General features: G+C 40.2%; 1 pseudogene across 1 annotated transcript; it reads left to right on the top strand.

Moving 5' to 3' along the window:
* The first annotated feature begins 7 nt into the window (after window positions 1-7).
* On the top strand, window positions 8-27361 carry LOC308414832 (E3 ubiquitin-protein ligase RNF4-like; annotated as a pseudogene). The gene is made up of 3 exons: window positions 8-80; window positions 1226-1357; window positions 26791-27361. The product of its transcript is annotated as an E3 ubiquitin-protein ligase RNF4-like (transcript).
* The last annotated feature ends 618 nt before the right edge of the window (window positions 27362-27979 follow it).

Here is a 27979-nt window from a genome sequence, read left to right as displayed (position 1 = left end):
ATTCCTCATGGCCAAGGTTCTCATACTGACAGATCAACCTGCTTTAAGTATTGACCTGCACAGAGTTGTGTACAACTGTGGTATGTAACTTTTCCCAGAGTTCCGGGATGGCTTACTAACAACTCTTAAATTAGTTGTGCCACTTTTTCAAACTGCCATTTATTGAAGTGTTTTCTGTTAGTCTGAGAGGGGTGATATTACTTCTAGTTTCAAGCCACTTTGTGGAATTTAATATAAGAAGAACAAATCAGGATCCTGATTGAAACTTGATTATTGAGGCAGGGCGGGAGAGAGGAGAGCTCAGTGATTAAGAGCATGCACTGCTCTTCCAGAGGACTGACATTTAATTCAAAGCATGCACATGGTGACTTATATCTAGCTGTAGCTACAGGTCCAGGGGATCTGATGCCCACTTCTGGCCCCTTCGAGCCCTGCACACATGTGTTGCACAGACATACATACATTCAGCAAAGCACACAGACATATATTAAGATTAATAAAATTAAATTTAAAACAATAATAAAGACTTTTCAAAGGAAAGACTAAATCTATTGAACTTAAATGTCTAACATCATGGAAGTAGTCAAATTATGAAATATCTACCCAAACAGATTGACAACATTAAATACAAATGACAAATTCAGTATATATAAAAGATGTGTCAAAGAATATTTCAGTATATTAAAAATACCTGTTAGCATTCTGTCTAAGCTCTACCCTAGTTACCTGGAAACAGCCAGGTATGGTTGACACTTAAAGGGGCTGCTTGCCCCCTCCTCACTCTCTTGTTCTCTCTTTCTTTTTTGCTCTCTTGCTCTTGTTCTTGACTTTCCCCCCCCCCATTCCCTTCCACCCTCTCTCCATGTGCTCATGGCCACCCTCTACTTCTCATCTCGTCTCATCACGTCTCTTCTCTTTCTTCTCTTCTCTCCTCCTCTCCTCTTCTTCGTCCTTCTTTTTCTTCTCTCCCTTCCTCCCTTCTCCCTCCCTGCCTCTGTCGCTTTCTCTGTCTCTGTCTCTACTAACTACCCTCTTGACTCCCCTCCCATGCCATGAATAAACTCTCTTCTATACTATACCATCCTGCAGCTGGTCCCTCGGGGAAAAGAGATGCCTCAACATGAGCTCACAGAGGCATCCCTTTCCCCCCACACTTCACCACACCTCCACAGAACATATCCCTACTCTCTTTATCTTTTTATAAACACATCAATTCCCTTGGCAGGGATAGTCCTGGTCTGGGCAGCTGCCAAGAACTATATGGATACCCAGGGCTGTTCAAAACTGGCCGTGGCCCTCACTGGAAGTGGTACTCTGGAGAGCTGGCCCCACCTCTCACTAGCAAGTGATGAGGAGAGTAGGCCCTAAGCCTTGCACAGGCAACACAGAGGAGCCAGCCCTCCCTGGTGGCAGAATCAAGGATGGACTGGCCCCAAGGGCCTGAATTGGAGAGGGCTGATCCTGCCTCATCTGGTGTGGGGTAGCATGGCTGCAGATATGACACACTTCTTCTCCCTGGCCCCTTATCACCTCCAGCAACCAAGAAAATTAGCCTTTGACTCATGAGATGGAGAGTTGGCCCTGTCTCTTGCCAGCTACATTCTAAAACTCACGTGGGCGTCAGAATAGAACTCACCCTACTGGGCACGGGAGAGCTGGCCTTGCCACTTGTCTTCTGTGAGGTGGAGAGGTTATGTAGGAGTGATGTCCTCTTTCACCCCTTGGAACCTGCAGTAATCCAGAAAGCTGGCCCCCAAGTCATGAGAGTGGGAAAGCTGTCCCCAGCCTCTTGCAAGTTCGAGCACTTAGGAGAGTGGGCCTGGGCCTTGACTGGGCAGGACAGTGGAGATGTCTGGAGGCATGGGGGAGAAGAACTGACCTTGAACCCAGCTGCCACTGAGGCCCAGATTCAAGGATTTCAGTTGTCCTATCTCAAAATCTGCATCATCTGTGTATTGTTGGGGAGATGAAAGGGCCCATACTACTGTTCCAAAACTGCTGTATCTATATAACACGGGGCAACAACTGGGTAACCAGGAAGAGTTTCGGCAAGGATACAATACTGATGTCACAAAAGCTAAGGATCTCAAACCAATGATGCATTGCAATGAACATTTGCAAATGAAGATATGTGGAGAGACAGGTATTCTCTAGGACACACCTTGACACACTACAGGTTTGTTTTCTATGCTTTTTGTTTTGGTTTTGTATGTTTTTACTTATTTATTTATTTGTTTGTTTATTTATTTTGGTGGGGAAAAGTTGCAAGGGTGGAGGGTGGTTAGGAGGGGACAGGGGAATGATATGAAACTTAAAAAAAGATTATCAAAAAGTTTTTAATGCCAGTGACAGCATTATAAATTTAACAGAATTATTTCAAAGCTGCATATATAATTTTGTATTCTTTCTTGAAGACAGTATGATAAAGATGATAGGTTGTAAATACATACACATGCACACTCCTATATATGCATATATAATAATACACTGAGTATAGATGGATCAAAGTACTTTTATATATGTTTAAGTGAATCATACATTTTTTACATTTTAATTATTTTATTTACTTAGTGTAAGTGAACACATGCCACAGTGCCTGGATGGAGGTCAAAGGACAACTTATAGGACTTAGCTCTTTCATTCCACTATGTAGATCCTAGATACTGAATGTGAATAATCAGGCCTTGTGGTGTCAGGTACCTTCACCTACTGGCCATCTACATTTATATTCATTATTATCATGTATACTTGTATGTATATCTGTGGGAGTGAGTGTGTGTGCACATGTGTGTGTGCACATGTGTGTATGATGTGCATAGGTATACATGCCATGCCATGTATGTGGAGATCAGAGAACAACTTTGAAGAAATGGTTACCTCTTTCTAACTTTAAGTGTATTATAAGAATTGAAATAAGATCATCATTCATATACAGCAAGTGCCTTTACCAACTGAATCATCTCAACAGCCTAGATTATTCTTATTTATTTTTATTCTACAATAAATATACTCTCATCACTAAAGATAAAACAAGCCTAATTCAGAAGATACTCCATGTTTTCCAGTGATGAATATTTTGTCTCTCATTTATCTTTGTATTCTACAACCTATAGACACCCCCCCACACACACACAGTATAAAGTTTGCTTTGGCTGTTGTAACATAACATCACAAACATCAAACCTTAGGTCTGAAATCAAGGTGTTACAAAACAGAGCTCAGTTCCCTTAAAAGTCTTTAGGAGAGTATTTGTCATCACTTCTAGCATTGGATGGTTGCCAGCAACCCTTGACATTCTTTGACTTGTTTGTGCATCACTCCAGTCTCTCTCTGCATCATTATATCACTTTCCCCTATGTCCTTGTCTAAATTTCCTTCATCCCATAAGTATATTGGCCTTTGGAGTAGGGCCCATGTTAATCAAATGTGTCTTCATCTCAACTTGACAGTGTCTGTAAAGACTCTATTTCCAAATAATGCTGCAGTCACAGGCTTGTTGGTTAGGACTTCAACATATTAGTAAAAGAGATTCAGTTCATTTTTTGAACTCCCAAAACCCATGTCCTTCCCACATTGAAAACATATTAATTCCACCCCAACATCCATAAAAGATTTCTCCTTTCCTCACTGTCATACCCTCTCCTGTCTCCTTCATGTCCCACTCCATTCTGAATTCTAGTCACTGAGTCTGTGAACTAATTTCAAGTGTCACTTTGCCCAACACTATTGGACATACTACCAGACCTTTATTAATTATATACATATATGTATATGTTATATTTGATCTTTATAGATTAAGTGTTATTAAAGATATTAAAGCAGAAGAGCTGAGTCTAGATCTTTGCTTTCAGATAAAACCACAATTTCTGTTGGTGAAATGAATCCAAAGGAGAAATCTATGCTTGACTGAACCCTTTTATATATCTATCTATCTATCTGTCTATCTATCTATCTATCTCTCTATATATCTCTCTCACAAACCAATTTTATCAAATGCTTTCTGCACCAACAGAAATAGTGTGTCTCTGCCACCATCCACACTGTGAGCACTACTATGGTTATTTGGCCAAGCAGTGCTCCCTGGCTTTAAAATCATACTGTTAAGCCAAATGTTGCCATGTCGGCAGAAAAATTAATATCATCCCATCAAGAAGGAAGTTATAATTCACAGTTCAGCCCTGATCACAGCATGAGCCAATTATCCAACCTTGGGAGCAAAACAGAGCGGTTTTCCTTCTACTTTGAACTTGTTTAATAAATAGGATATGCAAAGCTGCTCAGGCAACAGCCACCACTAGAAAATTATTCTGACACAAATTAGCAGAGCAGTTTGTCTAACCAACAGGTTAGCAAGTTTTCCGATTGATTTGTTTTTAAAACAAATCAAAATCGCCTAAGCAAAAAAAAAAAAAATCTATACAGAAATGCTAAGACGTTGATAGAGAGCCAGAAAAGACATGGTTTTGCAAAGGAAGGGCACAGGCTAAAAGGCTAGAGACAAGTCACAGTTGTCATATAATGGAAGGGACAGTAAATTTCAACTCAAGAAGCACAGGAACCCAGTTGAGTGCACAAATTCTCTATGTCCTGTGTTGGGCAGTAGAGCCTTGTGTTCATAAGCAATGAAGGATTTCAAAGACTACAAGAGACCTGGGGATCTTGTAGTTAGTAAAGGGCTTGCCTAGCATCTATGAAGCCTTGGGTTTGATCCCCAAAACTGGATAAACCAGGCACAGTGGTACTCACATGCATTCCTAGTACTTAGGAGGTAGAGGCAAAAAGAATAGGCAAAGTCATCCTCTGCTACACAGCATATTTGAGGCCAGCCTGGACTACATGATACCATGTCTCAATAAAAATAAATATAGATAGATAGATAGATAGATAGATAGATAGATAGATAGATAGATAGATAGATAGATAAGGAAATCTGTCCTTTGCAATAAGTGCCTTTAAATTGCATGTATCTAATTATATGGATGTGTATATATAAATATATAGAAAAACAAATTGAATGGTAGAAGACAGATTAGATAAATAGCTTAACACTTTGCTACGTATCTGTTTCTACATATTTTCAATGTACTCAAGTGTTATAGTATAATTCCACAAGTATCTTCTTTTAAAAAATCACTATGTATTCATTCCTAATGAACATTATTTAAGAATTAAAGTATTCATAGCAGTTCTATAAAATACTGAAACATACAACGCCAAAATGTTATTATTTATTGGTTGCTAAGAAGTCAGTTCATGTTGACTCATTTCCTATCACATTCTTTGGTGTGTGCATGTACATAAGTTATATTTAAAATAACATATAGTTCTCTATCAGTATATGCTTCCAAATTAATGCTTCATGGACAACTGGATTCCATGGACAATAAAAATGTGAGAATACAGAGTGCCACATTCTTCACCTTAGAGATCCATTCACACTACAAAATAGCACAGTAAAATCCCTAAGAAGTCTTGCATTGTGTGTGTGTGTGTGTGTGTGTGTGTGTTTATAAATGAATGTTGAGTCTGTATCTGTATCTCTCTCTCTCCTCTTCTCTCTCTCTCTCTCTCTCTCTCTCTCTCTCTCTCTCTCTCTCTCTCTCTCTCTCTCTCTCTCTGTGTGTGTGTGTGTGTGTGTTTATAAATGAATGTTGAGTCTGTATCTGTATCTCTCTCTCTCTCTCTCTGTGTGTGTGTGTGTGTGTGTGTGTGTGTGTGTGTAATTGTGTGCATGCATCCATGATTGTACATATACAGGCCTGAAGTGAATAGAATAGAATTCAAACTCAAGCATCTTTCTTGATCACTCTTTACCTTATTTTTATTATTTTTCACATTGATTTATTCTTCTCTCATATAGTCCATCCTGACTGCAGTTTCTATTCCTTCTCATTTCCCCCAGACACACCTCCCTTCTCCCGAAGATCCACTCCTCCATTTCCCTTCAGAAAAGAGCAGGCCTCCCAGGGATATCAACCAAACATAACATATCAAGTTGCAATAAGATTAGGCACCTCCCCTCATAGGCTAAAGGAGACAATTCAAGAGGAGGAAGGGGGTCTCAAAGGCTTGTAAAAGAGTCAGAGATGGCCCTGATGCCCACTGTTAGGAGTCCCACCAAAAAAAAAACCTAAAATATAACCACTGAATGTATGCAAAGGACCTAGCTCATGTGCCTGCAGTCTCCTTGATTGCCTTTCAATCTCTGCAAGCTTCTATGACCAGAGGCTAAATAACCCAGAGACCTAAGAAGGAACCAAACACAGGTGGAGAAAGAAGAGGAGGAAGAGGAAGGGGAGGAGGAGAAGGGAAGGAGATGAATAACATGATCCCTAATGATACTCTGCTACATGTGCTATATGCAGATTGGAGCCTAACCCAATTGACATAAGAGAGGTTTCATCCAGAAACTGAAGGCAGCAGACGCAGAGAACCACACCAAAACATTAGGTAGAGCTCGGGGAAGAATTATAGGAGCCTGGGGCGGGGGGCAAGGATATAACAAGAAAAACCCACAGAATCTGCCTTATTTTTAAGACAAAGTCTCTCACTGAATTTAGAAATTACCATATTAGCTACCTGGCCAGTAAGCTCCAGAAATCCTATCTATGTCTGTCCAGTACTAGAATTACAGTTGTGTACTGCCACACCCAAATTTTGTGTGGATCCTGGTGATCCAAACTCAGTTATGCACTTGCAGAACTGAGCCTATTGAGCATTGCCTACTGAGTCATCTCCCCAGGCCCTGCTACTGAGCCTTCTTCCCAGTCCCCTGCATAACTTTTTGAACTCAAATTTTTGTCAATGTGTGAATTCTAGTGTGACAGAACAGAATAGTTCTTGGGAAATTCAGTAATAAATGATTGAGTTCCAGATTTCCTTTTCATTTAACATGCTGTATTTTCCAACATTATTATACGTTACTTGAAATGTCACTTTAGCAGAATACAAATATTGTATCATAATATTGTTTATATTATATAATACTATTAATTAGACCAGCTGTAAGGTGAAAATTTGTATAAAAACAAAAGAACAAAATAGTAAATATTTAAGGCTTTGTGGGCCCTGTTATCTCTTTCACGGGACTCAAATCTACTTCAAAAAGTGTGACAGAAGCTATAGGTAACATGCAAACATTTCATTTTCACATGCCCTGAAATAGACTTTGTTTTTCAAAATCTTAGAAACAAATGGTGGGTTGTGTTTGTCTGATTAGCTTTACTATTAGTTCCTTTGTACAAGTTAATCATGAACTTCCAGAATTGAGCAACTAGACTTACCAATAATTTGACAGATGAAACTAAAAGTCATATTTTATCATGCATTTTATTATGCATAATAAATAAAATATTATGCATATCTTATCATTCAACTATAAATTATTTTGTCTTCTTTCTGAATTTTCTGTGAATTTCTCTCGAGTATCCATTCTTATTTATTGCTAAATTTATGGCTGTTTCTTTGTTAAAGTTCATGTGAGTTCTTTAGAAAAAGGTGCATTAACCCTTCCTTGACAAATTACTTTCCTATATTGCTAGCATTTAAATTTTGCTTTAGTGTTTTCAGTTACAGAAATTATTTTTAAACTCTTTTAAAATGTTTCATACAATATATTTAGATTGTTTATTCCTCGCTCACTCACTCGCTCTCGCTCTCTCTTGCTCTCTTTCTCTGTCTCTCTTTGTCTCTGTCTTTCTCTCTCAAAAAAGAATCAAACAAATCAAAATGAGACAAAAAGTCTACCAAGAATACCATGGCATTTGTGTGTGTGTGTGTGTGTGTGTGTGTGTGTGTGTGTGTGTGTGTGTGTGTTGTGTGTGTGTGTTTTGTATGTGTGTGTTGTATGTGTGTGTGTTGTGTTTTTGTGTGTGTGTTGTGTGAATGTTGTGTGTGTTGTGTGTGTTATGTTTGTATGTGTATGTTGTGCGTGTGTTGTGTGTGTGTGTTTTGTGTGTGTGTGTGTGTGTGTGTGTGGTGTGTGTGTATGTGCTTGCATGTTGACCTACAGTCCTGGTCATGGGGCTTGCCCTGGAGTGTGGTTAATATATCCAGTGAGACTGCACTGGAGAAAACTAAATGTTTCTTTTCAAGCAAGTATCAATTGGAGATAGCTGATCTTGGTTAGGGATGGTAGCTAGTGTCAACTTCCTCTACTCCGTGTTGTGACTCTGTCTAGTTTTAAATTTGTGCAGGCCCAGTGTAGGCTGCCAGTATCTCTGTGAGTTCATATGTGTCAGTCCCATTATGTATGGAAAACATTGTTTCCTTACAATCTTTTCTCCTCCTCCTTTGCCTAAGATTCCCAAGTCTGGGGGGGGGGAGCTTTGATGAATACATCCCATCTTACTTTGCACTCACTCTGACTGAGTGTTCCAAAGTCTTTCACTCTCACAGAAACAGTTTAAATGTTATAAGGTCAATTACAGAAACATTTATGAACATAAGCTCTATGTAGAGGTAGACTTATGAATCTATAAATTGCTTCCATTGGAGGTTTTCTTTTGTTTTGATATGCTGAAAATAGTTTCCTATTCAGATTTTTTAAAGAATCAGTAAAATTTTCTTCTATATGTTTTTTTCTATTACAATGTCTCATTTTAACCCCATCTTCTGCCAAAATGTGGATGCCCCAGTCCTTAGAAGAGAGAACAAAACACTCACGGGAAAAAATAAACAGTCAAATAGAGGAACAGGGATTAAAGAAAAGATCATTCAGAAGCCGCCTTATACTCCATATGCAGCCACCAAACCCAAGAACTATTGCTGATGCCAAGAAGTACTTACTGGCAGGAACCATATAGAAATGTCTCCTCAGAGGCTCTCCCAGAGTCATACAGATACAGCTTAACATGTTTGCAGCTACCCATTGGACGGAACATGGGGACCCCAAAGAAGATGCTAGAGAAATGTCTGAAGGAGCTGAAAGGTGTTGCAACCTCATGGGAAGAACAACATTATCAACCAACCAAACCATCCACAACTCCCATGGGCTAAAACACAAACCTTTGTGCACACATTAAGAGACCTATTAATCCAGTTGCATATGTAGCTGAAGATAGTAGTGTCTGTCATCAATGTGCGAGGTGACTTTTGGTCTGGGGAGGACATGTTTTTTTCAGTGTAGGAGAATGCCAAGGCACTGGGGTGGAGAGGGTGATTATGAGCGAATGTACCTTCATGAAGCCAAGTGGAGGGTGAGGGGTAGTGGAATCGGGGTGGGGGAAGGGGATAACTTTTCAAATGTAAATACAGAGAGTATCTAATTTAAAAACTAAAAAAAAAAAAAAAACCTTCATTTAATTAGTCTGACTTCCTCTCAAAAAATTAAATGTAATCATGAGTATATTTCCATTAGAAAGAACATTCCCAGCACATTAATATACAATTCATGACAGAAAACAAGCATAAATGATTGATATCAAGTTTACTTAGAGAAAAGGATCTCGTGTGAACCAAAATTCTTTGCTAAGAATAAGAATAGGGGACAAATACTATCTTGAGAAAAACTGTGGACTCATTTACTTTAAGCCTATAGATAATAGTCAATTTTTATTTCTTTTCCTGTTAGTTCCTGCAAAAATAGTATGCATCTACATCCATGAATCATCAGTCCCATAGGAGCTATAACTTTAACTTTGTCCCAAACCAAAGGCCTTTGCAGAGTCTTAACAGAAAAGCTTCTTTTGCTTTTCTGTATACCTTTGTCAGATGGGTCATAGTCACAGAAATCTACATAAGAACATCAACATGAGGAAAAGACAGTAGCAAGTACACCCTAGCCAAAACTCAGACTGAACTGAGAAGACCTGGTACCGTGGTTTTGTTGAGTGTGTCCCAAAGTTCCATAAGGATTTTGGTCCCCAAAATGATAATATTGGGAAGTACTGGAACTGTTGAAAAGGTGCGGCCCAATGGAAAGTCCTCATGTCATTGGGTACTTCCCCTGAAGCTGATATCCTTAAGTATACCTGCCGTCTCTTCCTCTCTGTCTCAATTGTGATTAGAGCAATGCAGCACACATACTTGCTATAATATCTTAACATTACTAGAGATACGAAGCTGTGGGGGGGTCACTCAGTCTTGGCCTTGAAACTCCAGAACTGTGAACCAAAATAAACTTTTCTTTATATCATAAGTCACAAGTAACAGGTATTCATCATATTAATGTGAAGCAAAGTCACACATCCATTTGGCGGAAAAAGGCTGTAGCTTATTTTTGCCAAGAAGGTTCACTGGAGCACAGCCATGTCGTCTCATTTCCTATTGCCTATACCTTCTCACAAAGTGCAATGGCAGAGGTGAATAATTGCAACAGAAGTGCAGTCTTCACAGCTAAGAAAGTGTCCCATTTGGATCCTTTATAGACAACAGCCAATATTTTCTTGGCACATCTGCTTCCTCACTCTCTACAAAGCACAGACCCTCACAAATATGCTCCACTAGTGATAAAGATGGATTCTTATTTCTCTTTTGCTTTCACCTCAGCAATTCCTGTCTGCCTTTAATTAGAATCCAATCCAGATCTCAGCCATTCACACGGAAGACCAAAGGGTAATGTAGTCACTACTTTTAATTTTCCTCCACTTCGCTGCAATCAGCTCACAAATTAAATCTGATTGTCAGAGCCTGAGAAATGCTCAAGCTGGGGCCAAAAATAATAAAGGTAATTCTGTTAAGGAAAGGGCAAGGCGACCCTTTCCTTGTGCCATTCTGATGTGTAAGTAAAGCCTAGACCAAGGAGTGAATAGCAATGTCTCCACGTTTCTGGATCTCTAAAATAGATGCATTATTTTTAAGCACATTTCTTCTGTCAGGCTGAACCCTTTCTGGGGTAAAAGCTGCAACATGTACAGTCCTTTGCTATCAGCAAGGTAATTGCTGGTTCTAGCCGACAAGGTTCGGTCCCTGAACCATAAACCCAGTGACACTGTGTCCCGGTCATGTTGTGTTTCTACAGCAGCAAATGATAATAGCAACAGACTGAAAGGACAACCATGTTCTCCATCTTACTCTGTACTTCATACTGGATTTCAAACATAGAAACTGTTCTCCATCACCTTCCCTAAATGCTTGTCTACAACACTTAATGAATATGATTACAGGAGTGCTTCTTGCATTCCACTTAACCATAAAATGAATCATCTCATATAGATAAAGTTTCCAAAACTGTTAACTTCAAAAAAAACCTCTAATAATAATCACCTTACACGGAATTTTTCCTAAATATATATTTTATACTATATAAACAACACTATAGGGTTTTGGGGAGGGGGGTTATTAGAAGATATCACTATAAGCATTTAAAAACTATCCCCGTCCTCCAGGATTACAGTTCAGCCAATGCTTTCTGTAGAGCCAGATGGTATACAGCTTTGATTTTGTGAGCCACATATAATCTTTGTAGTATGTTTTTTGATTTGGGAATAAATAAAATTCTAGCACAGAATGTTAAGTTTCTGGAATATCCAATTTGAGTATTCGCAGAAAAGTAAGAGATTGTTTTGAAAAACAAATATACATCTAATGTGTGTGTGTGTGTGTGTGTGTGTGTGTGTGTGTGTGTGTGTGTAAAATGAACAGAGGAAGCTCATTAATTCAATCCTCACTCATGTAACAAATTTGAGTTTAACCTGGGATATATAAGACTCTGTCTCAGAAACAAAATAGGAGTAAGAATCTCTTTCAACTCAACAATAAAAGTCAACCGAACTGAAATGAGCAAATGTATAAATAGATATTTCTCTAAATAAAATATTCAAGTAGCCAAAAATCACATCATATGTCCAACAACATTAGCCATTGGATAAATGAGAATCAAAGTGTAACATACAGACTGGAGTTATGGCTTAGTGATTAAAAGCACTAACTGTCCTTCCAGAAGTCCCAGGTTCTATTCCCAGTCTCCATCTGCTTCACAACCCTCCATAGCTCTAGTCATCAGGAATACAATGCTGCTTTCTGGCATCTGTCTGTGGTATACAGACATACATTCGGGCAAACACTCATGCACATCAAATTTTTCAAAAATAAAAGAAAATACCAGCCAGAACTGGCCTACCACCATCAGGACTCACAGCCTACCCACAGACTGCTGAGCTCCCAGAGAATCCTCAGGATCACTCTTCCTCCTGAGTCCATTGGTGAGCACTTATGTACTGGCTGGTTTTGTGTCAACTTGACACAGCTGAAGTTATCACAGAGAAAGGAGCCTCAGTTGGGGAAATGCTTTCATGAGATCCAGCTGTAAGGCATTTTATCAACTAGTGATCAAGGAGGGAGGGCCCAGCCCATTGTGGGTGCTGCCATCCCTGGGCTGGTAGACCTGGGTTTTATAAGAAAGCACGCTTAGCAAGCCAGGGGAAGCAAGCCAGTAAGTAACATTCCACCATGGCCTCTGCATCAGCTCCTGCTTCCTGACCTGCTTGAATTCCTGTCCTGACTTCCTCTGGTGATGAACACCAATGTGGAAGTGTAAGATGAATAAACCCTTTCCTCCCCAATTTATTTCTTGGTCATGATATTTTGTGCAGGGATAAAAACCCTGACTAAGACAACCTACTTTCTCTCCACCGACTATTTGGGGAGAGACCACCTAGAACTCTGAGGGCACAGGTTGACTGTAGCTGAAACAGAAGGTTCCAGCCTTCATCTGTGCCTAGAGCCAGAGCTGGCTCACCACCATTGGAGCTCACAGCCTACCCACAAAAAGCCAAATGCTCAGGAGCAATCTCCCTCCTGAGCTGACAGGTCCACAGACCCATAGGAGAGACAAGCTCCAGACAGAGACAACTAGATCATTTAGCATCACAGATAACAAGATGGCAAGAAGCAAGCACAAGAACCTAAGCAAGAAGATGCAAGGCAACCTGGCAACATCAGAACCCAGTTCTCCCACCACAGTAAAGAGTCCATATCCCAACAAACCAGAAAAACAAGATATGGACTTAAAACCATACTTCATGAAAATGATGGAGGTCCTTAAGAAGAACATAAATAACTTCCTTAAAGAAATGCAGGAGGGCTCTCTTGCTCTTTCTCTCTTGCTCTCTCTTACTCTTTTGTCTCCCGCCCCATCCTTCCTCTTCCCCTTCCCTTTCTTCCTCTCTCTCCACGGGCTCATGACTGGCCTCTACTCCTCTATTCCTCTCCTCTCTCTCTCTCTCTCTCTCTCTCTCTCTCTCTCTCTCTCTCCCTCCCTCCCTCCCTCCCTCCCCCTCCCCTCTCTCTCTCACTCCCTCCCTCTCTCTCTCTCTCTTTCACTCCCTCCCCCCCTCTCTCCCTCTCTCTCTCCCCCCCCCCCACCTCTCTGCCTCTACTACCCTCTTAACTCCCCCACGACTTGAATAAACTCTATTCTTTACCAAAAGAAGAAAAAGAAATGCAGGATAACTCAATGGCTCAATTGTTAAAGGCTAGGCTCACAACCAAAAATATAAGAAATGCAGGAGAACCAGGAGAATTCACATAAACAAGTAGAAGCTGTTAAAAAGGAAACACAAAGATCACTTAAAGAGCTACAGGAAAACACAACCAAAAGGTGAAGAACTTGAAAATGTAAATAGAAACAATAAAGAAATCACAAAAGGAGACAACCTTAGAGATGGAAAACCTAAGAAAGAGATCAGGAGTCCTAGATGCAAGCATCACCAACAGAATACAAGAAATAGAAGAGAGACAGACCCTCAGGGGCAGAAGATACCATAGAAAATATTGACTAAACAGTCCAAGAAAATACAAAAAACAAAAAGCTCTTAACCCAAAACGTCCAGGAATCCAAAACACAATGAGAAGACCAAACCTAAGGATAATAGGTATAGAAGAGAGCAAAGATGCACAACTTAAAGGCCCAGTAAATATCTTCAACAAAAGTATAGAAGAAAACTTCCCTAACCTAAAGAAAGAGATGACCATGAACATACAAGAAGCCTACATAACTCCAAATAGATTGTACCAGAAAAGACACATAATAGTCAAAACACCAAATGCACAAAACAAAGAAAAAAATACTAAAAGAAATAAAGGAAAATTAACAAGTAACATATAAAGGCAGACCTATCAGAATTACACCAGACTTCTCAACAGAAACTGTGAAAGCTAGAAGATCCTGGACAGACATCATACAGACCCCAAGAGAACACAAATGATATCCCAGGTTATTACATCCATCAAAACCCTCAACTACCATAGATGGGAAAACCAAGAGATCCCAGGACAAAACCAAATTTACACAATTTCAGTCCACAAATTCAGGCCTACAAAGGATAATAGATGGAAAATTCCAACACAAGGAAGGAAACTACGCCCTAGGAAAATCAAGAAAATCATCTTCTTGCAACAAACCCAAAAGAAGAGAACCCAAAAGATGCTCCAACATATAACAAGGACGCATGCTCTACCATGTTCACAGCACCCTTATTTATAACAGACCGAAGCTGGAAAGAACCCAGATGTCCTCCAACAGAGGAATGGATACAGAAATTGTGGTACATTTACACAATAGATTACTACTCAGCTATTAGAAACAATGACTTCATGAAATTCATAGGCAAATGGATGGAACTGGAAGCTATCATCCTGAGTGAGGTAATCCAGTCACAAAAAAAACACATGGTATGCACTCACTGGTAAGTGGATACAAGCCCAAAAACTCGGAATACTCAAGAAACAATTAACAGACCTTGTGAAGCCCAAAAAAAGGAAGGCCAGAATGCTTCAGTCCTTCTTTGAAGGGAGAACAAAACACCCATGGGAGAAAATACAGGGACAAATAGAGGGACAGGGATTGGAGAAAAGATCACTCAGAGACTGCCTCACATGTGGATCCACCCTATATACAGCCACCAAACTCAAGCACTATTGATGATGTCAAAAAGTGCTTACTGGCAGGAGCCATATTTGGATACCCCTGCAGAGGCTCTCCCAGAGTCATACAGATACAGCTGAGCATGCTTGCAGCTAACCATTGGACTGAAAACAAGAACCCCAATGAAGGAGCTAGAGAACGGTCTGAAGAAGCTGAAAGGGTTTGCAATCCCCTGGGAAGAACAACATTATCAACCAACCAAACCCTCCAGAGGTACCAAGGACAAAAACACCAACCAAAGAGTTTTCATGGAAAGACCCATGGCCCCAAGTGCATATGCAGCAGAGGATAGCATTTCTGACATCAATGGGAGAAGAGGCCTTTGGTCCAGTGAAGGGTCATTTTCCCAGTGTAGGGTAATGCCAAGGCGCTGAGTTGGAGGGGGTGATTGGGAGAGGGAGCACCTTCATAAAACCAAGGGGAGGAGGGATGGGAGGGGAGGAAATAACATTTGAAATATAAATACAAAGACTATCCAATAAAAGTTAACTAATGGGAAAAACAAAAAAGTTTTTCAAAGTAGTTAAAAGATAATAAACAAACACAAAGTATCTTTCATGTATCCCTAGCACAATAATAACAAGAAAAATATGGAAATGGACAAGTATAGGAGAGGTGTGGGGGAAAGTGGAATACTTCACTGTTGGGAGTGGGAGCATAAAATGGCCTATATGCTGTGAAAAAAAAATAGTCTGTCAAGTCCTCAAAAAGTTACTCATAGAGTGGTTATATGACCCAGCAGTTCCAAATCTACATAAATACCCAAAAGCACATACATGCTTATGAAAGAACTAGATGCTGTCACCAAAAGTTGGAACCTTCCCTGAAGTCAATGACATGTGTTAGTAAGCAAGTTGGTGGTGTATAGTACAGTGGGATTGTATCCAACCATAAAAAGGATGAAGTGCTAATGTATACTACAAGGATGAACCTTGGAATTTCACTGCATAAAAGAAGTGGGACATAAAAGGACATAGTATTCATTTAACTGAAATAACATGACAAAATAAATCTACTGAGGCTCAAGGTTGGAGGCCATCAAAGGTAGTGGGAAGATGAAAGGGGTGAACAGCTACTTACTGGGTACAGACCCTTTTTCTTGGGTGATGAGACATTTTGAAATGAGGTACAGGTAGTAGTTATACAACATTGTGAATGTGTCGAGAACCACTGAATAATTCATTTTACAGTTAAATTCATGTTACATGAAGCAGAACCTACATTTTAAAAAATAGGAAAAAGGGAAATAGGCGGGATATTCATAAACTCAGGAACCTTAACTTCTATTGTGTCATGTCAATGAGCCATTTTATATGTCTTATTTCCCTGTGTTTCCAGACTTACAGGAAGTAAGAGAGAAAGCACCTCACAGTAGCAGCCTGCACTCTATAGACACCATCTGTACCTAATTTGAGAAGTGAGAACACAGAATCTATGATTACAAAAAAAAAAAAAAAAAAAAAAAAAAAAAAAAAAAAACAAGTTTAAAGGTAGAAGCCAGTACACAGCAGAGCCAGAATTTAAAACTCCACACTTACCTACCCGGAAGTGTGGCTCTTAAACAATACCTGTTACTTCCTTGGGGAAAATAGTATTTTTAAAACCTTAATTCTACTCCTCAGTGAAATTCACTGTTAAAACATTTTCAGATCCTTTTTTAACAAAATGAGGATCACACTATATACTTAATATATGATAAACATATTTTCATATATATATATATATATATATATATATATATATATATATATATATATATATATATACACATTCACTTTATTATGACAGACCATTGAACAAACCATCATCAATCCTGGCCACTAAAGAGTGTTTGTTACCAATTTATAAATTACATTTTATATTTTACTATATAACCATGAATTTATTATTAACAAGGGTTAATCATATGTGTATATGTGTCAGTCACTGTCTTACCTTTAAAAATTGACTGTGTCCACCCTTTGTCTATTATTTTTTTAACTGTATATAGGTATGTTACATGTTTGTGTTCATACCTGTGTGCATGTATGCATGCATGTTAACGTCAGAATGGTTGTGTATTTTCCTCCAATGTTATCTATTTATTATTGGATAGACAGTGTCTCACTGAATATGGAGCTTACTGGTTCATCTAGACTGTGTAGCCAGCAAGCTCCAGGGACCTGCCCATTTCTACCCCCTATGCTAGGCTTATGTGCACATGCTACCACACTTTGTATGTGGAAACTCCAGGGATCCGAACTCAGTCCTCATGCTCTCATGGCAAGGACTTTACCAACTATGCCAACCCTAGTCCTTGTCCGTTTTTCTGTTTAAGAATATATTTTCTTTAATTTATAAGACTTTGTTACCTATTATAGCATGTAGTTGACCCATGCTTTTTTTTCCCCACCATTGTATGCTGCAGTTTTTCAATGAGTACAATTTCTTTTCATTAATTGTATTTTGGGTCCACATTATAACAGAGTATTTTTTGTAATTAAGTAAAATGTCTCAATATTTTAGTTTGACATTTCTCACTTAGATAACATGATTTAAAGAGAAGTAGAATTCATGATAAGATTATGAAAATTATTTTCTGATTTCCTGGGAAAGATTTTGTTTCCTAGTTAAATATGACTACACCTAGATTGGATGCTGTATGTAGTAAACACTGATCTCTAGCTTTAAAGATGCCTGTTCTGACTAGTCTTATGTAAATTTGACACAAGTTATCTGAAAGGAGGGAACCTCAATTGAGACAATATTCCCAGAAGATCCAGCTGTAGGCAAGCCTGTAGGGCATTATTAGCGATTCATGGGGAATGGTCCAGCCCATTGTGGTTGGTGCTATCCCTGGGCTGGTGATCCTGGGTTCTATAGGTAGGTGGGCTGAGCAAATGTGAAGTAAGTCAGTAAGCAGCACCCCCTCCATGACCTCTGATGCATTAGCTCCTGCCTCCAGATTCCTACCCTGTTTAAGTTTCTGTCCTGACACCCTCCAATGATGAACCGTGATAATAGTTTCCTCCTCAACTTGCTTGTTGGTCATAGTGCTTTGTAGTAGCAATTAAAACCCTAAGACAATGAATGCCCTTCAGGGAGACAACGGAGCAGAAGAATCCTGAATCTTGCTTTGGTCTGGCTGGTTGGTTTGGGTTTTGAAAGTCAGTTTGGTTTTTGAAGAAATAGGAAGTGTTTTTTGTTTGGGTTTGATTTTTGCTCTTCTAATATTTTCACTTTGTGTGTGTTTCTTTCTGTTTAAGAGTCACAACAGACTGACCGTTCACAGCCAGATCTGATACACTTCTTCCTGTGGATGTCTTTTATTGCTTCAGGTTTGATCTAATGAGATTTGAGCCACGGTAAATGTGTAGTTAGAGATGTGAATAAAATCAAGTCAATGAGAAAACAGGACTGCCTTCAGGGTGTGACTCCATGATGTCCTAATCTAGCTCAGTGACCAAGTCTCACAGAACTTGGTTTGTAGCCAAATTGTCTTGCCCTCCCTTAGAGTTGTTCATAGGTTACAGTTTAATGGCTGACAAGATCATCCCTGTTTGTAGTGACTCTTAGTTTGCATGTTTCATTAAGAAACTGTAGCATGGGAAATGGAGTGGTGGTGGCTGATTGAGGACCACTTGGGAGCATTTAACTGCTCAGAGCTATGAACTGCTCTAGCTAGGATCTCTGTGTTGAGAGTGGGGAGACCTGTGGAGAAAAAGTGAACCTGGGCAACTGGGAACTCTGATCCAAATGGCAGACAAAGTTTGTGTGCCTCTCGCTCCTACTCCTTCAGCTTCTCAATCCTTTGGGGAGATTTAGTACTAGCCAACGTTGTGCCCATCACTGGTAATCCCATTGCCTTGTGTTACTCTGATCAAAACAATCTAAAATTGAGCCAGTGAAATGGTTCAGCAGGCAAAAAGCACTTGCCTCTCAATTCTGAGTTCAATCCCTCAAACTCACTTTAAGAAAAAGGAAAGAAAGGTAGATAGGGATGAAGGAAGGAAGGAAGGAAGGAAGGAAGGAAGGGAGGGAGGGAGGGAGGAAGAAAGGAAGGAAGGAAGGGAGGGAGGGAGGGAGGGAGGAAGAAAGGAAGGAAGGAAGGAAGGAAGGAAGGAAGGAAGGAAGGAAGGAAGGCAGATGTACTGGAGCACAATTGCAACCCCAGCATCCCTGTGGGCATGGGAGGCTGCTTAGAGCTATGCCATCCAATTTGGTGCTGTGTGGCCACATGTAGTTATGACACACCTACACCATTCTTCTTTATCTCATTTGAATTAATTTGAATTTAAAGATAAAAGCAAGTGTGTGGTTCAGCTAAGTATTTGTCAAATGTCTTGAGTATGTGAATGTATTTTGTTAACTGTCACTCTTATGAAATCTAATATGAACTTAGTGTTTTGAATTTTAAAAAAAATCATAGAAATTGGGTTCTAGTTCTAAAACATACACTAGGTTTGAGAAACATAGTATGGAAAGAAGAATGCAAGAGATCTCCTCGATATTTATTTAGACAGCATCTCACTTGGCTAGTCTGGAACTTGCTTGGACTAGCCTTGTCTGGAACTCACAGAGATCTGCCTGCCTCTGCCTCCCAAGTGCTGAGATTAAAGACATGCCCTACCATACCTGACCATCTCTCCTTGATCATTTTATACCAACTGTTTTTACAATGTTCTGGAAGTTGGCTTCCTGACCACAAGGCCTGGCTCTCTGTCCCTTAAGGTCTCTGGGTGCCGATATGTCCTTCATCCTCCAGAAGTTCCCTAGGAATCAAACTGAGGCTGATAGAAGTCCCCATATATTCTTTCCTCCCCTTATCTCCTGCCAGCTTTCCCCTAGGAAACGATTTGCTCTCCAATTCATTCACCTATCAGGACTGTTTCCAGGGAACCTAGATCCAGACAGACTTCCTTACCCATAATTTCAGCTCACCATTTCATTTACTAAGCACTGGCAAGTCCCATATACAATGCTGGGCATTTTGTGCCATGTAGCAATTTTCTATCACCTCTTGGGTGTGCAGCCAAACAGCCAATTGTTGGCTAGGAATGAAAAGCACAATGTAAAAGAGTGATCATACTTTGCAAAGTCAGTTACTTGCATTCGGGAATGGTGTGACACATCTTTGATGAGCAAGGCTCTTGAGCTACAGAATTGCCCAGCCGTCAACACGCCGCTTTCACCATCATTGCAGCTGTCAAAGGTGCTCTGAGGACTTCAAGGAGCTGAAGACTTCATCTGCTGCATTTAAGCTAACAATCAGCGTGAAGTCATCCCTCAAACATGACCCTGGATGTTTGAGCACTACCAAGGAGTACAGTCATGCATTCGACCCTAAAGGAAGAAGCTAAAACAAACAAACAACAAAAACAAACATCTCTGGTGGGGAGGGGAGAAGATGGGGGGTTGTGAAGGAGAAACTGGGAAGGAGGCTAACATTTAAAATGTAAATAAATAAAATAACCAATAAAAATAGGGGGGAAACGCCTATGAAAGGCACATGCAAAAGGTAAGCACAGCTTTTCGTTCTCTTTAGAAGGCACATTATATTCACATGAATAATGCCAGCTCCCTAGAGAGAACAAGAAGACAGATTCTCTGTCTTTTAGGTAGGCAATTGAATCATCAAAGCATCTCTTTGATTCCCACAAGTCAGCTTTAATTATTGAATTAGGTCTTAACATTCTTCCTGCCTGTCACCATGCAGAATGTCATTTTTCTCAATTAAAGTGAGAGCCCAACTTTTCCCTTTTCCACCCCAAAAGTTAGCAGCTATGCCGGGTTGAAGGTAAAAACGCTGAACAAAATGCTTTTTTGACAAATGGTTTCAGGCACATTTTATCTAAATGATGACTCTTTGTAAAAGCTTTAGTGTTTATCTCATCAGCTGTATTTCAGGAAACTTGGAATGGGCCCCTCCATAGAAACAACAGGCTCTGAGGACAGCATGACCAAGAGGCCTAGTTAATTCATCAAGTACAGACATACAACAGCTTCAACGAATTTACATGGATTTCTAATCACATGATCTGCCTCAAATCTGCCTGCTGAGCAGCTCAAAACTAAAGGGCTCTAGGGTGCCATGGGCAGGAAAGTTTTGTTAGTCGCTTTGTACGTATTATGAAAATATGTTTGAATTTTCATTTTTATATACAAATTAAATCCTCGGTGTTCCTAATCCATAGATACAGAACAGCGGCAGCAGCGGTGGACATTTGTGAGTTTAGCTGTGTACCAGCCACGGCATAGGCACAGAGATCAAAGAACGGAACTCAGGTCATCTGTCCATGTACTTCTAGCACCTTTACCCATTGAGCCATCTTGCCAGCCCAAGCAAAACCTTTTAAAAGCTCTCCTCTGTGTCCTGGAGAGATGGTTCAGTGAGAAAGAATAGTTGCTCAAATTACTAGCACTCACATTTTTAAAAAAAGAACAAAAACTGGCATAGATATATGTATCTAGAATCTCAGTGCCAGGGATGGGAGTCAGAAATGGGAGTATCCCACCAGTCTATATGTCCAGCTAGTCTACCCATAACTGTGAACTCAGGCTTCAGGGAGCGACCGTGTCTCAAAATATTAGATGAAAAACAACTGAGGAAGATGCTTGACATCAGCCTCTGGCTTCCACATGCCTACACACAGTTGTACACATCCAGCTTCTGCACATAAATGCACACACATACATGCACCGTATACACGTGTGCCATATGTACAAGAAATATGTTTCTTTTTTTCATTCAAATTCTCCTTTCACTTTGTTTCCATCTCTACTTCTCCCTTTCTGTGTTCCTGGGTTTTGTATGGTCTGTCCCAATATTTCCTCACCACAAGCAAACAAGCAATAATTCTTTTTGTGTTTTCTTTTTATATGTGTATTATATACATTGTGATGTCTCTTACATTTTTTGCACTTACATTTTTCATAAATGGTTCATTTGAATAAGAGGCCATTAGGAATATCTTTACTCTTCGAGTTTGATGCATAACATTCACCAGATGAGAACAAGCAAAAGCAGATGCCTTGACCTAGGTTAGATCTATGGAGCCAAAAAAGTATCCACGTGGAAACTGAGAACTGAGGATTCAAGGAGGCTTTGGCATCAGATATATCTGGATGGGATTCAATCCTATATCTAGGTGGAGAGCTCCTGACACACTCAGACGGGGAGTGGAGATAATGGCATCTCCTTTCCTACATCCCTGTGATGGGTCAAGAAAATTTACTTCTCAGCAACTGCAAGTGTGGCCTTTCTATTCCTGTCTCACTTAGCCACCCTTTGACAGCTCTTTTCACCTCCCAATAAATGACTTGCATCAAACTCTTGTCTGGAACACTATATTCTATGAATGTAGCTGTAATTCAGTTGATAGAGTTCTTGCTTATAAACATGCAGGGGAAGCCCTGTGTTCAGTCTCCAGGGCCCTATGGAACTGGGCACGCTAACACACTCTTGCAATCTCAACTCTAGGGAGATGAATGAAGGCAGGAACATTGGAAGTTCAAGGTCATCCTCAACTATATAGTGACTGTGTAGCCAGCGTAGGCTACATAAGGCCCTGTCTCAAAAGCAAAATAAAATGAAGTCTTGCTCTGAAGTAATCAAAGGTAATAATGCACATTTCTTTCAACATAAAGGATGAAGGACACTGACAAGTTCAAGAGCTTAGTGTCTTTCGACAATTGCCAGGCCGACTGTAAGTACTGTGTATGTTTGCTATCACTAATGATGGTGTCATTACTACTGTTGCTATTGCTACATGTACGTTTCAGGAGTGGCAACCTCACTATCAATCACTGTCTCAAAATGAATCCTACTTTGCATCACTGAGAAATAGCCTTTTCACAAAGCAGTTGGACATGTACCATTATTTCCATCCCCTGTAGGCTACATCAGGAGCTAACCCTTGGCAGTGGTTCTTAGGATTTCCCTCACATGTATCTGAATTACAATATTTTGTTGGAATCGGTCTCCAAAGCATTCGCACTCTTCTTTCTCCCTCAGACATGGGGCATGCATTATTAATTAAACGGCATGAGGTTGTAGCCAGTAGCTGAATTACGCCGTAGCTCCTGCCTGTAGGAATTAGCAGCGATCAAAATAAAAGAGGAAGAGCTGTGATGTCCATATTGCAAACAGTTTGGATTCCTGGGATTTTGATCCAGTGAAATACAAACTAACAAGTGGTTGATTGTGCTGCATTATATTACCATATCTACCCTGTCTTCATTTGTTCCCAGGGAGGACAGAACACTAAGAGTCCAGTTGAAAGTGTACATATTTATCCTTAAAGCACTTTTCCCTTGCACTGCAGGTTTGGGAATGTTGCTGTGTTTTTAAACTGATAAATAGCGTTCTCGCCAGACTACATTCAGTACCTGTTTTGTACACAAGAAATCATTTAAAAGGAAATCAGGAACAACCAATTAAATCTAAAAATGACTCTGCAGCCACTGTCCCAATTATAGGCGCAACCAAGAAGCAGTTTGTGTGCAAAACTATTCATATAATCAGAATCGTGTTGGAGTCAGTCATAGTTATCAATTGTTATTAGGGTAAAGCAAAACGGGAGTGTAAGGGAATGCTAAGAGGGGTCAAGAAAATGAATAGGAAGGTAAGTTTCCTCATGAATAGGCAAACAGATTGCCTCGCGTAAAGAGACACACAAGCATAGTCAGTAAAATCAGTACAGAGAAGTGAGAGCAAACTCAAAATAAAAGAGCTATCCACTAAAGCAATATCCCCACCGACATGCAGGCATCATGAACCGTAGAAACAAAATTAAATGTGGATTTACTGCAATATTCATGACAGCTGTGGACCTCAGCTGAAAATATAGACTCAATTTCCTCTTTACCTAAACCCCCACACAGGCAAAGCAGGCCTTAGGAATCTCCCTAGATACTTTATCTTGCCCTGTTCCTTTCCACACAGCCGTCCTGCCCCACCTGGATGAACGAATACACGTGCATCTGAAGACATCAGTCACTGTCCAGCTAAACGCTCTTCAGAAGACCTTGATCTGCTTCAGGTCACTCAGGACAGTGTTTCCTGGGTTCCTGTGTTGGTAATCTTAGTAATCAAATCCATTTCTTTATCAAAGCTGTCCTTGTTTCGGGGATTAGTAGAGTCAGAGGAATGTTAGTCAAACAGTACAAAGTACATGTCTGATATTAGGGATGAGATATGACAATCTACTGGACAGACGGCAATTATAATTAGTAAAGCATTGTGAAGATATTTTAAATATTCTCACCACAGTGAAGGATACAAGGGGTTATATACATTAGCTCGATTTGATAATTGCACCAGACACTCATTTATCAAACCATTTATGTTGTACTCCTATATATCAGTATATACTCCTATATATCCGTATATACAGTTTTCAACAATCCAAACTTGGCAAATCTTTTTATTGGGACATGAAATTTTTGTGAGTTTTTGTTTGTTTCTTGTTTGTTTACTTACTCTTTGTGATTAGTGCTGGAAAGTAAGCATAGGATGATTTGCTATATAAGTATTCTTCCACCCCTACACATGCCATATGCCACCCCTACAATCTTTATAGTCCTGAACTATAAGAATGATTTGTTGGTTGTATGCACTCACTGATAAGTAGATATTAACCCAAAAGCTCAGAATACCCATGATACAATTTACAGAGCACATGAAGCTCAAGAAGAAGGATGACCAAAGTGTGGATGCTTCAGTCCTTCTTAGAAGGGGAAACAGAATATTCCTGGGAGGAAACATGGAGACAAAGTGCAGAGCAGAGACTGAAGGAAGGGCCATCCAGAGACTGTTCCACCGGGGGATCCAGCCTATATACAGACACCAAATCCAGACACTATTGTGGATGCCAAGAGGTCCATGCTGACAGGAGCCTGATATATCTGTCTCCTGAGAGACTCTGCCAGAGCCTGACAAACACAGAGGTGGATGCTCGCAGCCAACCATTGTACTGCGCACAGGGACCCCAATGGAGGAGTTGGAGAGAGAATTGAAGGAGCTGAAGGGGTTTGCAACCCCGTAAAAACAACAATATCAACCAACCTGAGCTCCCAGGGACTAAACCACCATCCAAAGAGTACACATAGATGGACTCATGGCTCCATCTGCATGTGGAGCAGAGGATGGCCTTGTTGGGCACCAATAGAAGGAGAGGCCCTTGGTCCTGCCAAGGCCCGATGCCCCAGTGTAGGGAAATTTTCAGAGCAAGAAGGCAGGAGGGAGTGGGAGGGTTGGTAGGGGAGCACCCTCATAGAAACATGGAGAGAGGGGATGGCATATGGGGGGTTTTAGAGGGAAAACCAGGAAAGGAGATAACATTTAAAATGTAAATAAAAAATGTCCAACAAAAGAAAAAGAAGAGGGAATGGGGGATTAGAAAATGAAAGTAAAGGAAGGAAAGAAGAAGGGGAGAGAAAGAAACCTACTCACTGAGTCATACATGATATAAAGCTTTTGCCCCTCTATTTGCAAACACCTAGTCTTAGTAAGAATTTTATGTGGTTTACACAAATTTCTTGACAAGACATTTTTCTCTGCACTTAATACCACAGATTTTGACAAAACATTATGGTGAAGCTGTGATGCTTTGTAGTTAGACCTCCTCAATACTGGGAGTCACTTCTTCTGACCACATTTTACACATAGAAATAGAACATCATTTTATCATATATAAGCCATTTCAGATATAAAAACACTGGTGACATAACAACAGGAATAAGTGATTAGAAGATTCTAGAAGTCAATAAACCTCAGTTTGCCTTGAATGTGTTGTGTAATAATGTGGTCAGAAACAAATTGGAAGGGAAAAAGTAAATGATTTTTAATTGCAGATGATATGATAGTATATACACAAGTGACCTGAAATGTTCACAGGGAGCTTCTACAACTAATCAACACTTTCAGCAAAGTTGAGGATACAAAATTAATTCACAAAAATCATACCCCCCTATACACAAACAACAAATAGTATGAGAAAGAAATCAAGAAAACAACACCTTTCACAAGAGCCACAAACAATATAAAATATCCTCCTGTAACTCTAAGACATGAGTGAAGGACTTGTATAATAACAACTTCAGGTTATTGAAGAAAGAAATTGAAGAAGATATCAGAAAATGGAAAGATCCCTCATGCTCATGAATTGATAGGATTAACAGTAAAAATGTCCATCCTACCAAAAGCAATCTACAAATTCAATGCAGTCTTCATTAAAATCCCAACACAAATCTTCACAGATCTTGACAAAACAATATCGCACACACACACACACACACACACACACACACACACAAACACACACACACACACAATAGGATAGCTCAAAACAAGTTTGAATTTTAAAAGGAAGGAAGGAAGGAAGGAAGGAAGGAAGGAAGGAAAAGGAAGGAACTGCTGGAGATATCACCAGTCTCAGCTTTAAGTTTTGCTACAAAGCATAATAATAAAACAGCACTGCATTGGCATATACACAGATATTTTGATCAATGGAATTAAATTGAAGATCTAAACACCTATGAACACCTGAGTTTTGATTTTTAAAACAGCCAGAAATACATACTGGAACAAAAAGGCAACATCTTCAACACATGGTGCTAGTAATACTGGATGACTGCATGCAAAAGAACATAAATAGCAGAGCGGAAGTGGGTCTTCGTGAGGCGGTGGAGTCTTGCTTGAGTCGGTCTCCTCAGCGGCTGATGGAGTAGGTTAGTCTTTGCTCGAGCACACTGGCCCAGGCGTCTGGCTGACATCACCAGCTCCAAAATTTGGAAATACTGGACATCTAGTTGGCTCCAAATTGTAAAACACAGGATGAGTATTCAGTGGGTATGAGAGATTGAGAACATTCTACCACATCATAAACCTTGGTGTAGATCACTTCCTTTTCTCTGGATTGAAGCCAGAGTACAATGAGTACGAGATCCTCAAAGAGAGCAGCGTGGTAGAACTGTAAATACTAGACAAACCCAGAAGCGAACTCAGGAAACAACTTCAACTCCTGAGATTTCCTTGGAAGCAGAACCCATAGAACTTGTGGAAACTGTTGGAGATGAAATCGTGGACCTCACCTGTGAATCTTTAGAGCCTGTGGTTGTGGATCTGACTCACAATGACTCTGTTGTGATTGTTGAAGAAAGGAGAAGGCCAAGAAGAAATGGGAGAAGGTTGCGCCAGAACCGTGCTGACAGCTGTGTGGTTAGCAGTGATGATGAGGAGCTGTCTAGAGACAAAGATGTGTATGTGACTACGCATACTCCTTGAAGCACCAAGGATGAAGGAGCTACTGGACCTATGCCCTCGGGTACCGTCATTGTCCAATCTGCATGGATGGATACTCTGAGATTGTGCAGAATGGGCGTCTCATTGTTTCTACAGAATGTGGCCACGTCTTCTGTAGCCAGTGCCTCCGTGATTCCCTTAAGAATGCTAGCACTTTTCCAACTTGTAGGAAAAAGATCAACCATAAACGGTACCACCCCATTTATATATGAAATGTTCACAACTGCTCAGGATAGACCAATGGACAGACAACCAGGCTGGCTTTTCTGCATGGTATCTGCCTTCAGTTTCCTGAGCTCAATAAGACTTTGAAAACTCAATGTCTGATGTAAACTGGTCTTTTGTTTTCCAACCCCTTACATCCTTTGGTTATCTCCAGGTTGATGCTATTGAGCACGATCCAGGGATGTTCCCAGATCAGATCAGCATCTCCACCCCTCTGGGTGGTCTGAGCCGAGAGTAGGAAAAACGGAGTCAGGCATATTGAAGTTGAGCATCATGGCTCTAGCCTCTTTATGGAGCTTACGTGTTGTCCAAGATGTTTCCCTGTTGGGAAAGTTTGCCCCAGCTCTTGTGGGTGAAGAACATTCCCAAGGCACCTGCCAGTTAGCTATTCTGCCTGCCAAACAATGACCTTGCCAGACAGTCCATCTAGCCCAAGGACACCAGTACATAAACTCCCCATGAAAAAGACTAGCTAGTGTACCTAGTTTTTTTTTTCCCCCATGAGAGCAGAGGTGACCTGTGATTATGCCTGAAACTTATTGATGTGCAGTGTTTTCTGCAAATCAAGAGACTCTTCAGGGCAACCCTGTTTCCTAAGAATAAGA

This window comes from Micromys minutus (assembly GCF_963924665.1).
Source record: "Micromys minutus genome assembly, chromosome: X".
Classification (NCBI taxonomy): Eukaryota; Metazoa; Chordata; class Mammalia; order Rodentia; family Muridae; genus Micromys; species Micromys minutus.
This window is presented reverse-complemented; position numbering and strand designations above follow the sequence as displayed.